Here is a 16,797-nt window from a genome sequence, read left to right as displayed (position 1 = left end):
CGCCGGCTACAACATGAGCCCTAGGACCGTGACCCTCCCCAACCCCCGCTTGTGCGCGTGCATAACGCCTCTCGCCATCTCTCATGCTCTGTTACCATGAATCAACGAGTGTGGTCTGATGCGGACCCTCGCCGCTAGCCACTCTTCCCTAGTCTAGCTCCGCCTATTAGCTGCTCCTTGCTAGCACCACCACACCATGCCTGACTGTGCTTTCCATCCTCCGTGCGGCCGCCACGAAATGTTAAAACCTACTCAATTTGTTAGAATGATTTGAGTACCATTGTGAGACAATAAATGTTGAGTGTACAACTATCATTGCATAGTTTTTTTAGTACACAATAGAAACGCAGGCGCTCATATATTCACGCGTACACTCACTCCATGAACACACACGCACACTCTACCCTTATGAGCATTTCTGAGAGACTGACCTGACATATTATATTGCGATTGTCGAAGTCCCCACAGGCGCCTCGTGCTTGATAGAAACGTCTCCTCCTACTAAACGCACATGGCCGGAAATCCTGAAATATATATAAAAAAATGCGAGCGCTAGGACTTGAAGCCTGGTGGGCTGGAGATACGACTGTTCTCCTAACCGTCCAACCACAGATACGTTCACACTACCATTGCATAGTTGTATACTTGGTTCTAAAGAAGAAGAAAATGTTAGGACGACATATTTTAATGTGGCTAAGACTTTCTTAACTAGATATATAGTAGATCTGAGGCAAAAGAAATTGTATATATGGTCAAAAGAACGAAAGGTAATTACAATCTCTGATACTACCTCCGTCTAGGTGAATAAGTCATTCGCGTAGTTCTAGATCGTCGATTTGAGGAATTAAATATGTGTCATATGTCATGAAAAGTATATCACTAGATTTCTACACGGATGTAATTTCTATATATATATATATTATCATATATAATACATATTTAGATAGTTAAATCGTCAATCTAGAACTACGCGAATGACTTATTCACCGAGACGGAGGTAGTAGTAGTACTACGAGGTGTTTATAGGACAGAATGGTCTGTAGACTGTATATGGTCTGAAGGAGTGCGTGCGGAAAAGCCCTGAAACGCGAGCGCCGGAGTGCAAAACAGCCCCAGATATCGGAGCCAAAAAGCGAGTGCGGGAGGGGGAGGACGAAGGAAGCAACGCCGCCGCTCGTGTGGGCCCCACCCGGAGCGTGGAGCGGCACGTAGCGCGGGCCCCGCGGCGAGGAAGACGACGCATCGCGATCCGTGCGTCCCGAGCTGGGGTCAGGCGCGGGGGGCGCAGCATCGGCATCAGCATCAGCAGCGCACGGAGCAGGCGCGTAAAGAAAGACACGTGGGCCGCGGCGGCCACCACCTCCACCTCCCCGCGCTGGCGCCCTATCCAGCGCACGCCTGCCCGCGGTAACGGTTCGTCAACTCTGGCTCACCGCGCCGCGCGGGGGAGGGGAGGAACCGTGTCGTGTGGGGAAGCTGGGTGCCGCAAGATACGCTGCTGGTGGACAGGCAGGCGCCCCCCTCCCTCGCCGCGCCGATCGCTCGCTCGCCTTTTGATCGGTCTTCGTGCGGGGGAAAGCGCGGGTTGCTGTTGCGAAAAGTGGACCGAATTTTGTGGAGCTCCTTTCGGCGAGATGGACGCAGGCTCCGCTGCTTGAGTAGTCCTCGCCTCTCCAATGGCGCCATGGACGAACGACCTTTTCTCGACGCTTCGTGGCATTATTATTTCGTCCAGATCTCCGACCCCGCCGGCTACAGTTCTTGATCCCTCCTTTTTAACCCGACGGAACATACTGTACTGTGTACTGCTTGAACCTGGGTGGCAAGAAGGCTTCAAAAAGTGGAGCAAACGATGGAATTTGTGGGGATGTGATTCACTAGTGTGGTAGTAGGAGTATTTTATTCCTACTATATCCTACGCGCGCACCCTGCGACAGCATTCTTATCGGGTCGATCTCAACACGTTGAATATTCACGACGGGCGCAAAAGCGGTACCCCGATCCGGCGATCCCCGGTGAACACGACGGACGAGCTACTTTTGCGCTGCATGGCGGGCGTCACACGCACGACGAAAACAACCGGGCGCACTGAATTTGTCTTGGCGGGACGCGGACGGCGGCGTTAACGGAGCGACGGGCGCGGTCGACCAGCCCACATGTCGGCATCAGCCGGCTGCGCGGGCGTGCCGCCCGGATCGCGGTGCCGTGCCGTGGGGTAGGCACCCACCACACCATGCCGCCCGCACCGCTGGTCTCTCTCTCTCTCTCTCTTGTTTCGAGGCGCACCACCACCCACACGCCCAGAGCCACGGGCAGGCGCGCACGCGCCGGGTGCCCGCGGATTGCGTGATGCCGCCGCGCCGCTTCCATCACACGCTTGCGGCAGCCGCACTGCCACTTTCTGGCGGGCGGGCGGGCGGACGGGCGAATTGCTGGGCGCACCCCGCGGAGCATGTAGCAGGCACCGCCGCTACCGTCCAATTTATGGCTTGGATAGGACCGCGGGCCGTTGGCAGCTCCTTGCCGACGCGGAGATCCCACTGCTACCAACGAGGCCGCTCTGGTTCAGTGCTGCGTGCGTCTTGGACGTGTGTTCCAGAAAAGCGTTTGTTTTATTTTTAAGAGGAACTTAAACTTACAGTCACATACAGGGTGCTTGGATCCGAGAGACTTATTTTAGTCTGACTAAAAATAGTCTTTTTAAGAGTCTAAAATTTCAAGCACCCCTAACTAAAGAGAGACTAAAATTAGTCTTGAAGGTAACAAACGCCTAGGACAAACAGCTCGGGAGTGTGAACAGTAGCCAAAGAACCGTCCCTTGGCCTCCGCGTCGCTCCCGCAGGGGCGACTCGGGCGTCGCTAACCCTAGCCGCCGCCAGCCCCCTCCCCCTTCTCCTCTCCCTCGCCACCACCGAAGGGGGTCGCCGGAAAGCCGCGCGTCCTCCGGGGAGGGTGGTGGCGAGGATCTGTCCGCCTGTTTCGCGCAGGGGCTCTGTAGCCGGGGCGGCGGCCTCGGGTGGTGGTGCGTCGTCGTCTTCAACTCGTGGCGTCGCTGGTGCTGGCCGTCCCCCTTGGCCACGCGGGTGGCAAGGCAGCGGCGAGTGGTGGCTGTGGGGCGCGGTGGCCGCGGGGGCGCCCGCCCCGGATCTGACGCCTTCGTCCCCAATCCTTTCGGCCCCTGTCAGATCTGGTTTCCGGCTGGTCCAGGTCGCCGGCGCCGTGTCTGTGGTAGGGGTGGGGTGATGGGGGGCCTAGAGAAATCCACGGCTGGCTGTGCCGGCCACGACGACGGCGACGCCTGAGGGCGCCGTCTCCTACTTGTAGGCGTCGTCAAGGTGACCCCTTCCCCCCCCCCCTCTGCTTCTCTCCCCTGCTCGTGCACCGGGGTGAAAACCCAAATCCCTCTGGATTGGGCGGCAGCGACGCTCGCGGCGTCGTCACCTTCATGGAGGTGCCGCCTTCGGTTGAGCATGGGGTGGTGGCAAGTTCGGTCTGGTTGGTAGGCGTCCGGCGACGACATGGTTGGTGTTGGTGGTGCCTTGGAGGTCCTTCTCCAAGTTCAGTGGCTTCCCACCATTGTTGCTCTGTCATCAGCAGCCTCACCGTGCATTTTGCTTCTCCTTGAGTGTTGGTTCCCCCCAGTGCCATGTTTGTCTTTGTGGAGCTCGGCGACGCGAGTTGGTGGTGCCCTGGTCAGGTTTTCCGGGCGGCAACGGCGTCGGTTGTACATCTTTGCTCTTGGGAGAGCGTTTGCATCGTCCGACGGATCGGCGCCTCGTGCCAGGCGAGGGGCTAGGGAGCCCCTTCGGAGATGTAGGATGTTGTCAACGGTTCGGTCAGAGTCTATGGAGCTGTCAGCGTTACCTTACATGTTAGTTGGATCTCCGCAAGACGTGCTGGTGTCTCGACGGGATGGATTGCACTTGGTGGAGGGCTCCAATGTCTTCAAGCTGGTCTTGTCCTTTAATTTCTTCATCTTTGCTTGTAGATGGTAGGATGCCTTTTAGCTGCTTGCACATCACTCTGTATCCTTTTAGTTGTTTCTTTGTTCTGTCTTTGTAAGTTGGCGGTTGATATAGTTCTGGCCGGCTGATGGCTTTGTTAATCCAAAGCCGGGCTCGAGCTTGAGCCTTCGTTCTAAAAAAAGTCTTGAGACTAAAATGTTTTAGTCAGTGGTACCCCTACTAAAATGTGAATTAGTTCTCTTTCTCCTCATTTAACTTCTCTCCTTTAACACATGTGAGTTCTGTATTGGAGGATTTGAAGGATAATAAATATTCATTAACTTGATTTTAGTCTCTTTAGTATTTGGATACAAGCATGTGTGAGGCTAGCAAGTTTTAGTCTCACTACTTTTAGTCATGAGACTAAAACGTATCCAAGCACCTTTATAGCCGACCATAATATACTAGTAGACCCCCAAAATGCGTTGACGTTCATGTAGAAATGAACGAAGTCATTCGCTCGGAAAAAACACTTTCAGCAGACATTATAGAATTGTCAGGCGAAAACCAATAAATTGTCGTTCTGTTATATAAGGATTTTTCGTATTTTCAAGTAAAAATTTATCATGTTGTATAAAACAATTGTCCGAAGATTGTCATGCGGGAACAAAGTAATTGTCATGGCGGTCTCGCTTGGTACCGGGCACGAGACATCAAAGCATCTATAGGAGGACTTTGCAAATTCAGCCTCTCAAATGCCCGCGGACGCCGGACAGTGACCGGCCATGCCTTAGATTAGTCACTCTGCATTCAACTCTTCCATACTTCAACCCCTAAATCCATACAAAGCATGCAAAAAAAATCCTACGTACTACATACTATGTACTACCCTATCTACTCTTCATCGTTGGAGATGTCCATGACGACGGTACCAGGCGCCGACTGAACGGGCAGGTAGGAGGGCTCCACCTCATCCTCCTCCTGCTCGATCTCATCCATGTGGGCGAGCATCTCCGCCTCCTCCGCAGCCTGCTGCGCCTCCATCTCCTGCCAGCGACGGCGTCTGGCCTCCGTAGCCGACTCCGACCGGTGGGAATTGAGGATGGCATGCTGCTCCGCCTGCATATCCGCGTCGCGAGCTTCCCCCACACCCTCCTCCTCCGGCTCATCCTCCTCCTCCAACTCCTTCTCCGGATTCACTGCATCCGGAGGTAGCCCCGCGGCGATCCGGGCTTCGCGCCTAGCCTGGATCTGCTCAAGGACCTCGAGCCAGCGCTCCGACATCAGAAATGGCTCGCTCCTCACCCGACGGCGTGGGGGCATGGCTACTTGGTGGACAGGTGGAGTGGAAAGTGGCGGCGGCGGCGGACAGGCAGAGGAAAATGTGGATGGATGGTAGGGTTTGGGCGCCGGTGGTCGACTTAAATAGCTGTACTAGGCACTATGCGGCCTGACGGAGCGACGCCACCGGTCGGATAGAGGAGACGAGCTTCAGACCGTCAGGTTTTCGGGCGTTTCCACATGGGACACCGCGGTCGGTGTCAAAACCGGCGGATCTCGGGTAGGGGGTCCCGAACTGTGCGTCTAAGGTCGATGGTAATAGGAGACAGGGGACACGATGTTTTACCCAGGTTCCGGCCCTCTCTATGGAGGTAATACCCTATGTCCTGCTTGATTGATATTGATGAATACGAGTATTACAAGAGTTGATCTACCTCGAGATAGTAATGGCTAAACCCTAGAGGTCTAGCTTGTATGGCTATGGTTATGAATCCCCCCTCCGGACTAAGCCCTCTGGTTTATATAAACGCCAGGAGGATCTAGGGTTACATAAGGTCGGTTACAAAGAAAGGAATCTACATATTTGATCGCCAAGCTTGCCCTCCATGCCAAGGAGAGTCCCATCCGGACACGAGGGCAGTCTTCGGTCTTCGTATCTTCACGGCCCATCAGTCCGGCCCATGGCTAACAGGCTGGACGCCCAAGGACCCCTTAGTCCAGGACTCCCTCAGTAGCCCCTGAATCTGGCTTCAATGACAAGGTATCCGGCGCGTAGATCTGTCTTCGGCATTGCAAGGTGGGTTCCTCCTTTCGAACTCCAAGATAGTCTTCGGACGAAATAAACGTGTCTGAATCTGTCACACACAGCCATAGAGGGTATAATATTTCACAAATATAATCTCCTGACAACTTTAGTAACGTGACGTCACGTCAGTATGGTCGTAATTTTGAGCCGTTTTTATCTGCCACTCCACGTTTCGAGACGCGGTTGCCATTGGCACGTCTTGTCAAAGCAAAGATCGTGTCCCCTTATTGCGGGATTCTCATCAATACGGACGTGGGTAACCTAACCGAGCCGTTTACACAGCCCTTGGGAGTAGGCAAGGTTTAAGGCGAGTGGGGAGGCGTTCAATATTCACTGCCCTTATAAGGAGATAAGAATCCCCCTTTCTTCTCCCACACCTTCTCTCTTCCTCTGCCCTTCCACTCTCGAGCTCCAGCGCCCAGGTTCTCATCTTTTTCCCACTCGAGCAAGAACTCAACCATGTCCGGATCCGGAGGTCAAGGCAAGTGGATGGTCTCCTCTGTCAAGGAGGAGGACATTACTGAGCTTCGGGGGGCCGGGTACCTGGAGAAGGAAATCGCCCACCGTCTTCCACCCCAGGGGCAAGTCATCCCCACACCGAAGCCCAATGAGAGGGTGGTATCCATCCCTCATTTCCCCCGCGGGTTAGGGTTTCCACTCCACCCTTTCGTCCGTGGGGTGATGTACTATTACGGGATAGACTTCCATGATCTATCCCCGAACTCCTTCCTCAACATCTCGGCGTTCATCATCGTATGTGAGGCCTTCCTCCGCATCCAACCTCACTTCGGGCTGTGGCTCAAGGTCTTCAATGTGAAGTCGAAGGTGGTGGATGGCCAGCACGCGGAGTGCGGAGGCGCCATGGTGAGCAAGCTAACTAATGTCTCCTAGCCGAAAGGCACTTTCGTGGAGACTGTGAAGGAATGGCAGAAACAATGGTTCTACATCACAGAACCCCGTGGTGCAAACTGGGCCGCCGCTGCCGAATTCAACTCCAATGCTCCAATGCGGCTCACCTCATGGGTTGAGAAGAGCCCGAATTGGTCATCGTCGGATGAGCTGATAGCGCTACAGACGCGCGTTCAAAGTATGGTGGACAAGGATATCAAGCTTGTCGATATAATCCAGGTGATGCCAGTTCGTCGGATTCTCCCGTGCCAAAGCCGAAGCCTCCCTCTATGGGAGTTTAATCCGAAGAAGCACCATACCCTGAAGAGGCTCTTTGAAACTTCTCATGAAGACGCCTGGAAGTTGCTCTTCAAGGGCAACGAGACACCGCCGGCCACGGATTTGGACCGTGGGCACGACATCAATCACCTCGCCAACGAGGTATGTTATTTTTAACGCATCCCCTACTTGCTTGTTTCAAGGATGATATCTAAGACATTACTACTATTGCTTCTTCAGGACTGGATGGAGAGGGCGAAGCAGATCCGATGTCGGGCTCCGCTGCCTGAAGAACCAGTCATTCCGCGTTTAGCGCAGATGCTGGTGCCGGCGCCCTATACGGCGCCGGCGAAGAAGGCCACGGGGAAGGCCAAGGGGGTCCGGAGTGGCCCCCGCCGCAAGGGTGCTTTGGAAGCGACGTCCGAAGACAAGACCCGTTCCTCCGTCGCCGAAGATGACGACAATGAGGAGGAGAAGAGCGACTCTCCCTCTGATGGAGGGAGGAAGAAGAGGGCGGCCTCCATAATTCTAGAGGCAGAGGCGCCCGAGAAGGGGAAAGGCCCGCTCGCGGGCAGCTCCGCATGGGACGCCGATAGCAGTCCGGAGCGACGCCCCCGTACCAAGCCTCGGGCCGCATCATAAGTGCTAAGACTCGTACATGCCCATAAATCTAACCTCTCCTTTTTGTCGTATTGACATGATTAATTATGCTATTGCAGTCCCGCCCATGACAACTCCCAGCGATCCTCATCACGAGGTTCGCTGGACTCAAAGGCGATGGCCAGCGATTCACCGCCGACCGCTCACTCCCCCAAGGACAAGGACGATGCGGAGGTGCTGTCCTGAAGGACTGCTCCAGGCGGGGGAGAGGCTCAGGAGGCGCTAGAAGGCGAAACCCCCGTCGCCGGACACCAAGGGGAGTCAATACCCATGGAGACTGGTGGGAGGGCCGTATTCAGTTTGACCCTCAGCCAAACTCAATTCCGGAGTCCGATGCGGCTCCAAAATCCGGCACGCAACCTCCTTCGAAAGAAGGGGGGATGCATGTCCCCCCGGTGACCCCTGTCCAACCAGGGGCACCGGATAATCTGCTGGAAGTGTTGCGAGGCGCTTCCATTGTGGATGAGCACTGTGTCCTTATGGGCACGGTAATTGCAAGGGTTCAGTCTGCCAAGAGCGGATTAACTGAAGCCTGCAGCAGCCTGTTGACATGTTTTGAGGTAAGCGGCGCAAAAAGGAGAAAATCCCAATATAGAAAGTAGCCCCTGAGACACTGTCCGGTGTTCGGAAAAAAATCGGACAGAGGATCAATCTCCTATTGCAGGAAACTAACTAAATTTGTCTGAAATGTATGCACATGCGTCGTTGTTGGTCGCGGCCTCGCATACTGCCAAAGTCTCCGGACTGAAGCAGAAACTGGCGGAGGCCGAGGAGGAGCTATGCCAGGTGAAGAGGCAGCTCTAGGAAAAACAAGGTAAGTAATAACCTGTTATGTATTCGAAAAAAGGAAAATGATATTCAATGACCGAAATGCCATGATGTGTACAAAGGCGACGACCGAGGTCGAGGCCTTGAAAACGGCCCTGGTCGAAGCCGAAGGGAAGGCTGTCAAGGATCAGGCCGCTCGGAAGAAGCTCAAGGCCCGGGTCAATGAGGTCCAACAGGAGCTCGAGGACGCGGTGAAGAAGTGCGAGGCCTTGGAGCGTGATGCGCCGGTTCAAGAGACCGAACTCGCTAAGGCTCGTCAGAGTGCGGAGGCAGCCCAGAATGAGGCCCAGGGCGCCCTCCAGGAGATCTAGGAGGCCAGGAAGATCGCGGCGGGTAAGGCATTCAATATGCAAAGCAAGAATGTGAAGATGAAATATCGTCTACTAATCCGGATTCAGAGTTCTCTAGGGGCTTTTACTGATCTGCCATGCAGTGTGGCTGATGCTGCAGAGTTCTTCCGAGCCGAAGAAGGGAGCTCCACAGAGAAGCTGTTCTAGTCGCAACATCTCGCGCCAGAACATCCGGTGCCCTTCAGCGATCAGCTAAAACAGCTGGTCAAGCTACATAGGGTGGCCGAACTGGCCATGAAGGATCTAATAATCCGGTTGTGGCCAGCCGAAGTTGTACCCGGCAGTTACATCGGTCTCGTGAAGCGACTAGTGGATGCCTGTCCTTGGCTGGACATCGTCAAGCGGTCCGTCTGCATCGAGGGTGCACGTCTGGCCTTCTACTATTGCAAGGTCTGGTGGGCGAAACTGGACGCAGTCAAATTAGCGACCGAGGGGCCGCCGGAGGGCAAGGAGTACCGCACACCCGAGCGATACTTCGGCGATGTCTTGGAGGGGTCCCGCATTGTTGCGGATCATTGTGTGAAAGACACTATCTTTGAATGAATGTATTCGAGCTCCGTCAACCTTGTATGATAAAAAAGTGATTGTGCAATATAATGATGGTTATGTTTTAAAAAATTACTTCCTGTGCGGCCGTGTTGTATGAAATCTGAGGGTTAACCAGTCGTCGGCTTCTGCCCCCACGTAGGTAGTACGGGGGTGTTAGGGATGGAATCTAAACAATCTTGATCCAATTAGATGGTCCTTGAAGGAGTTGTTTAGCGCAACGAACCATGCAACCAGACTATGCGGCTGTAATGCCCTCACCTAGCCATAGGAGTTCGACAATAAAAACATGGGCGCAGCCCCTAGTATCCGAACTAGAGTGCTATAAGCGTCTGGTCAGGAAGTACCAATCCTTCGCGTAATGCAGAAGAAATCTCCAATGATTTGTAACCTCCGAACAGCTGACCGGCTCTCGCCGCATCATGACAGTCAGTTTTCGGCTTTCTCTATTGAGGTGCTCCTTTGGATAAACCAAGGCACAATCCCAGTAGTTCTCCCTTTACTACGTTAGCCGATATAGCGGAATGTAAGGTAGCAAGCACAGGAGCCGGGCAACCCAACTATTGACCAAAGACATGATTCGGAGCCAATGCATATAATGCTAAATTCGGGGTGCCGAACTATACTTATAAAAAGTGTTCAGACTTTTTTTGCCGTAGTGTGGGGTGCTATGAAGCCCCTGGAAAACATCAAACGTACCGAAGTGTACGGGTGCTACCTGATAAAGTTACCAGAAAAGACAAACTAGGAAAGAAGAAGAACAAGTGATAAGCTAGGGCCGTAAAATTTGAGCCGCAAACTGTTCTTATTATAATCTCATTGGTGCGTTAAAGCGCGTTTATACAAGTAATGCAATAAGCAGGAGGCTAGTTACTATGCCTTGATCGAGGGAGAGCTGCACGTGGGTCCTGAAAAACAGGTAGAGTGATCATTAACGAAACCACCTAGAGAAGTCCCCCATATGCATGTGCTTCTTGCTGCCTTTGTGTGTGTGTGTCCTTCAAGAGGACCGATGACCAGACCACCAGACAAGGCCTGTGGGATTGAGACCTGAAAAGGAGGCAAGTAAAAGTGAAAGTATGTGTGTGTCCGATGTCGGTTGAGCCGTACTATGGACCACAAGCTAGCTATGCCTCCGTCGATGCCCATGGGATTTTGAGTGCGTAGTTATGTACGCGCGATACGAATGCCACCACTTGATCGGGACTGAGACGGAGGCCGGGTTGCTAGTCGAGCTCCTGACGAGCCGAGCTCTCCTGTTGCAGAGTAGTTCGGACCCTCTTAATGGTGTTCATGGGCTTGGCAGCCGAATTAAGGTTCTGGTTAAGAAGGCCGCTCTGCACTTCTGCTGCTAAGGCAGCTGTGTGCTCTTCTGTATGGAGGGAGCGTTCTGTATTTCCATTGACCGTTATGATGCCGCGTGGACCGGGCATCTTGAGCTTGAGATAAGCATAGTGTGGTATTGCGTTGAATCGAGCGAACGCAGTTCGCCCGAGCAGTGCGTGATAGCCTCTGCGGAAGGGGACGATATCGAAGATTAAATCCTCGCTTCGGAAGTTGTCCGGAGATCCGAAGACAACCTCTAGTGTGATTGAGCCCGTACAGCGGGCCTCTACACCTAGTATGACTCCTTTGAAGGTAGTCCTGGTGGGCTTGACCCGTGATGGGTTAATGCCCATTTTTTGCGTTGTATCCTGATACAGCAGATTGAGGCTGCTACCTCTGTCCATAAGGACGCGAGTCAAGTGAAACCCGTCAATTATTGGGTCTAGGAATAATGCGGCTGAGCCACCGTGACGGATACTGGTCAGATGATCCCGACAATCAAAAGTGATCGGGCATGACGACCATGGATTAAATTCTGGGGCTACTGGCTCTATCGCGTAGACGTCCGTGAGCGCATGCTTGCGCTTCCTCTTAGGGATGTGGGTAGCGTATATCATGTTCACCGTTTTGACCTGAGGGGGAAACTTCTTATGTCCCCCTGTGTTCGGTTGCCGGGGCTCTTCGTCATCGTCCTCGCTTTGTGATCCCTTTTCCCTGTTCTCGGTGTTTAATTTGCCGGCCTATTTAAAAACCCAGCAATCACTATTTGTATGATTGGGTGGTTTGTCCGGGGTGCCATGAATCTGGCACGGACGATCAAGTATGCGGTCCAACCTGGATGGGCCTGAATTGTTCCTTCAGAACGGCTTCTTCCGCTGGCCGGACTTAGAGCCACTGAATCTGGCATTGACCGTCGTATCCTCGGTGTTGTCACTATTGTTTCGACGCTTGTATCTGTTGCCTCGAGACTTTTCTTTGTTATTTTTAACGTCGGGGGTGCCGACGTCGCTTGCATTGTTTTTGCTACGGGCCAACCAACTGTCCTCGCCCGCACAGAAGTGGGTCATGAGTGTCGTGACGGCCGCCATGGATTTTGGCTTTTCTTGGCCGAGGTGGCGAGCGAGCCATTCGTCGCGAATGCTGTGTTTGAAGGCTGCTAGGGCTTCGGCATCCGGACAATCGATGATTTGGTTCTTTTTAGTTAAGAACCTAGTCCAGTATTTCCTGGCGGACTCTCCAGGCTGCTAAACTATATGGCTTAAGACATCAGCGTCCGGAGGTCGAACATATGTACCTTGGAAGTTAGCGAGGAAGGCCTCTTCCAAGTCCTCCCAGCTGCCAATAGAATTTTCAGGCATACTGTTGAGCCAATGCTGAGCTGGCCCCTTGAGTTTTAAAGGGAGGTATTTGATGGCGTGGAGGTCATCGCCGCGGGCCATATGAATGTGGAGAATGAAATCTTTGATGCACACTCCGGGGTCCGTGGTTCCATCGTATGATTCTGTATTCACGGGTTTGAACCCTTCCAGGAATTCATGATCCATGACCTCATCAGTGAAGCAACGAGGGTGTGCGGCGCCTCTATATCGGGCCGTATCGCGACGTAGCTCTGATGGAGTCCGTCTGCGGTTTTCAGCCCGCGCATGACTAAGTTTGTCATGTCCGAATAGGTGGCCATCGTCGCGTGTCGAGGCACATCCTCATGATCCGTAGATTGATCTGGTATGTCCTGCTTTATTGTTCAGGTTTTGCCGGAGGTCATATGTATGGCAGTGGGCTAATTTACCTTTACCTGTGCGATGAGGCGGGGCGGGTTGGTGTTTGGCGTGAGTTGCCGTTTTGTCCCGACCACGTGGTGGTCGGTCAACTGCATTGTACGATGGTGGTATGTGTTCCGGCGAGTCCTCATCAAACTGAGGTAGCAATTTGCGCTTTGGGTAGCTTTTGGTTGGGCGCTTGAGGCCGTATTCTTCGGCTGCTAGGACATCGGTCCATTTATCATTGAGCAGATCTTAGTTAGCTTGAAGCTGCTGCTTCTTCTTTTTCATGCTCCTTGCAGTGGCTATTAGCTGGTGCTTGAAGCGCTCCTGCTCAAGAGGTTCCTCAGGCACGATGAAATCCTCGGTGCCGAGGCTCACCTCATCCTCGGAGAGCGGAAGATAATTACTGTCCTCCGAGTCCTTGTGTGTGGCATGTCTACTAGGGCTAACTGCCCATTATCCCGTTCCCCTGTTCGGAGGTTACCTTGACGGGATCTTCATTATTTTCGACATCGTCCGGAGTGTGTTATCTTCTCCTGTGCTGGTGTTGCTATCTTTACTGCGGCATGACTTAGAGCGGCACCGCTGATGCCGGCGTTTCGATTGTATCTCAGGAGGTTTATCCTCAACTGGGTCTTCTTTGTCATCGCCGCTATTCTCCTTTGGTGTATCCACCATGTACGCATCGTACGAGGAAGTGGCCGTCTAGAGTCCGGTGAACAGCGGGTTCTGGGCCTCTTCTTCTCTGGCATCATCGTCCATACCGTCGATGTCCTCGGAGTCGTAATCAAGTGTGTCGGTCAAATCCTCGACCATGGCTATGAAGTGGGTGGCGGGTGGGAAGCAAATCCTCCACCGTCAGCCCCTAGTTCAGACCAGATATAGTTCAACTGTGAGTCCCCTGCCAAGGACAGGTTCTTTAATGAGCTTAGCACGTCGCCCAAGGGTGAGTGCTGGAAGATGTCTGCAGCACTGAATTCGAAAATCGATGAACGACCGAGTTTGGTGTCCGCGAGCTCACATGGTTCGGAACTTATAACCGGAGACGAGTCCGGGATTCCGGTGACACAGATATTGTGTGAGGTTAAGTCCATATGCGGCTCCAACGCTGGGGAGTCTGTGGCCTCCGTGGTGGGGTCGAGCCTCCGATCCTTGGATGTCGTGCTCTGGATCTAAGGCCAGAGTGGTCACATGAGCTATCTCCTGGATGCGGTCTGATGACATATTTAGGTCATGCCCGTCAAGGTGACCAGGAGCAGACGCCGTGGTCTCGAATCCGGCGGAGATCAAATCTCCACAGATGTCTGCAACATAGTTCAAGCTCCCAAACCTGACCTGATGGCCAGGGGCGTAGCTCTCGATCTGCTCCAAGTGGCCAAACGAGTTGGCCCGCAGTGCAAAGCCGCCGAACACGAAGAGCTGTCCGGGGAGAAAGGTTTCTCCTTGGACAGCATCACTATCGATGATTGAAGGGGCAATCGAACCTTTCATCGACGGCACAATGGAACTCTCAATGAAAGCACCAAGTTCGGTGTCAAAACCGGCAGATCTCAGGTAGGGGGTCCCGAACTGTGCGTCTAAGGTCGATGGTAACAGGAGACAGGGGACACAATGTTTTACCCAGGTTTGGGCCCTCTCTATGGAGGTAATACCCTACGTCCTGCTTGATTGATATTGATGAATACGAGTATTACAAGAGTTGATCTACCACGAGATCATAATGGCTAAACCCTAGAGGTCTAGCTTGTATGGCTATGGTAATGAATCTCCCCCCTCCCGACTAAGCCCTCTGGCTTATATAAACACCAGGAGGATCTAGGGTTACATAAGGTCGGTTACAAAGAAAGGAATCTACATATTTGATCACCAAGCTTGCCCTCCATGCCAAGGAGAGTCCCATCCGGACACAAGTGCAGTCTTCGGTCTTCGTATCTTCACAGCCCATCAGTCCGGTCCATGGCTAACAGGCCGGACGCTGAGGACCCCTCAGTCCAGGACTCCCTCACCTACCGTCAGCCCGATGTGGAGGGTGTGCCCGGGGGGCCCATATCCACCCCATATTTGGGTGGATATAAGGGGTGTCGATCAGCTCGGGCGTTTGAGGCCTGTTTGGGGCCCGTTTGAGGCGCCCATCTGGGTCGAAAAATTGTGACCGGGTGGGCCGCCCGAGCGTTTGAGGCCGGTTTGGGGCGCCCGGGTGTAGATGCTCTTAGCCGACATGTCATTCACAACTCTGGTGGAGTACATGGAGGTTTGGCAACGCCTGCGGGGAATTGATTTATAGGAGAGTGTCACTGATTCCATCATTTGGTCGTGGGAAATGAACGACCAAATTTCGGTTCACTCTGCCTATGCCGTCAGGTTTGCTGGAAGGGTGGTGGTCCCAACCGTAGATTTCTCATGGAGATCTAGAGCCCCACTGTAGTGTCGCTTCTTCACCTGGCTAGGCATCAGGAACATGCGTTGGACCTCTGACTGCCTCGCCCGACATGGACTCCCACATCAAGATGCCTGCCCTTTCTACGACCAGGACAAGGAAACCATCGACCATATTCTGCTGACATGTGTGTTCTTAAGAACGGTGTGTAGAACGTTCTGCTCGGCCATGGGCAAGCAGGAGTGGTCACCTACGGCCCAAGATACCCTCAAGAGTTGGTGCACCACGAGAATGACAGGAGTGCACAAACCAACGGAACTGATGTTCATTTTCATGATTGTGCTTTGGGAACCTTGGAAACATAGGAACACGATAGTCTTTGATGGTGCCTCTCCATCCTTGAAGGTGGTGATCAGGAGAGTTGTGGTTGAGGGCAGACCTTGGCAGTAGCGGAACTTTCTAAAGGGCGAATTAGATAGCATGTCTGAGTTGTTGTCGGGGTGGGCGAGTCGCAAGTGATCCATTGTGTACACTTCAGGTGGAGTTTCTGGGTGGTAAGTGATCTTGTAGTGTTTTGACACTCTGTAACATCAATGGTGGATTGGGTTCCATACCCCCCCCCCTCTTTCTATAAAATATGATATAGTAACCGTCGGTGTCAAAACCGGCGGATCTCGGGTAGGGGGTCCCGAACTGTGCGTCTAAGGCGGATGGTAACATGAGACAAGGGACACGATGTTTACCCAGGTTCGGGCCCTCTTGAAGGAGGTAATACCCTACGTCATGCTTGATTGTTCTTGATGATATGAGTATTACAAGAGTTGATCTACCATGAGATCATAGAGGCTAAACCCTAGAAGCTAGCCTATGGTATGATTGTATGTTATCCTATGGACTAAACCCTCCGGTTTATATAGACACCGGAGGGGGCTAGGGTTACACAGAGTCGGTTACAAGGGAGGAGATCTACATATCCATATTGCCTAGCTTGCCTCCCACGCCAAGGAGAGTCCCATCCGGACATGGGACAAAGTCTTCAATCTTGTATCTTCATAGTCCAACAGTCTGGCCAATGGATATAGTCCGCTGTCCGGAGACCCCCTAATCCAGGACTCCCTCAGTAGCCCCTGAACCAGGCTTCAATGACGATGAGTCTGGCACACAGTATTGTCTTCGGCATTGCAAGGCGGGTTCTTCTCCAAATCCTGAATATCTGCTAAGTAGTGTCCAGTTCCCATAAATGTTGGACTTCTTGGCTTCTACGCCCAATAAGGGCCATCTTCCACGTGTCAAGTGAATGCGAGGAGCCAGGGCGTTTTTACATTCGCCCCCCTAGCCAGGTAAATAAATCGTCTATTAAAGGGACGGGGATTCTTAGATCCAATCCACACCATCCTCCCATGGCGAGAATCCATTGGAGCGCGCTCGGAAAAATCCATTCCATCATGGTCGGCCACCGTAGCTCCTCCTCTCGCTCCCGTAGCCCTAAAGCCCGGTGATTGGGAGAAGTGTTCCGTCCCGCACAGCCGATTAGTAGAGTTGCAGACCCAGAGATTTCTCCCTCTAGCGTGTATGGTCCTCGTCCGAGCCGGGCTCGCCACCTATAATGACGGGGAGCAAGCGGAGAGCTTCCCCAGTCCCTCTAAGGGCGAGCGGGTATGCCTTGTCCCTTACTTACTAAGGGGACTCGGATTTCCAATTCATCCGTTCCTCCATAGCCTCTTGGAGTTTTACGGCCTCCAACTGCATAATT

This window comes from Triticum aestivum, chromosome 3A, assembly GCF_018294505.1.
Source record: "Triticum aestivum cultivar Chinese Spring chromosome 3A, IWGSC CS RefSeq v2.1, whole genome shotgun sequence".
Lineage (NCBI taxonomy): Eukaryota > Viridiplantae > Streptophyta > Magnoliopsida > Poales > Poaceae > Triticum > Triticum aestivum.
The sequence above is the reverse complement of the archived record's forward strand: the minus strand, read 5'-3'. Positions refer to the sequence as shown.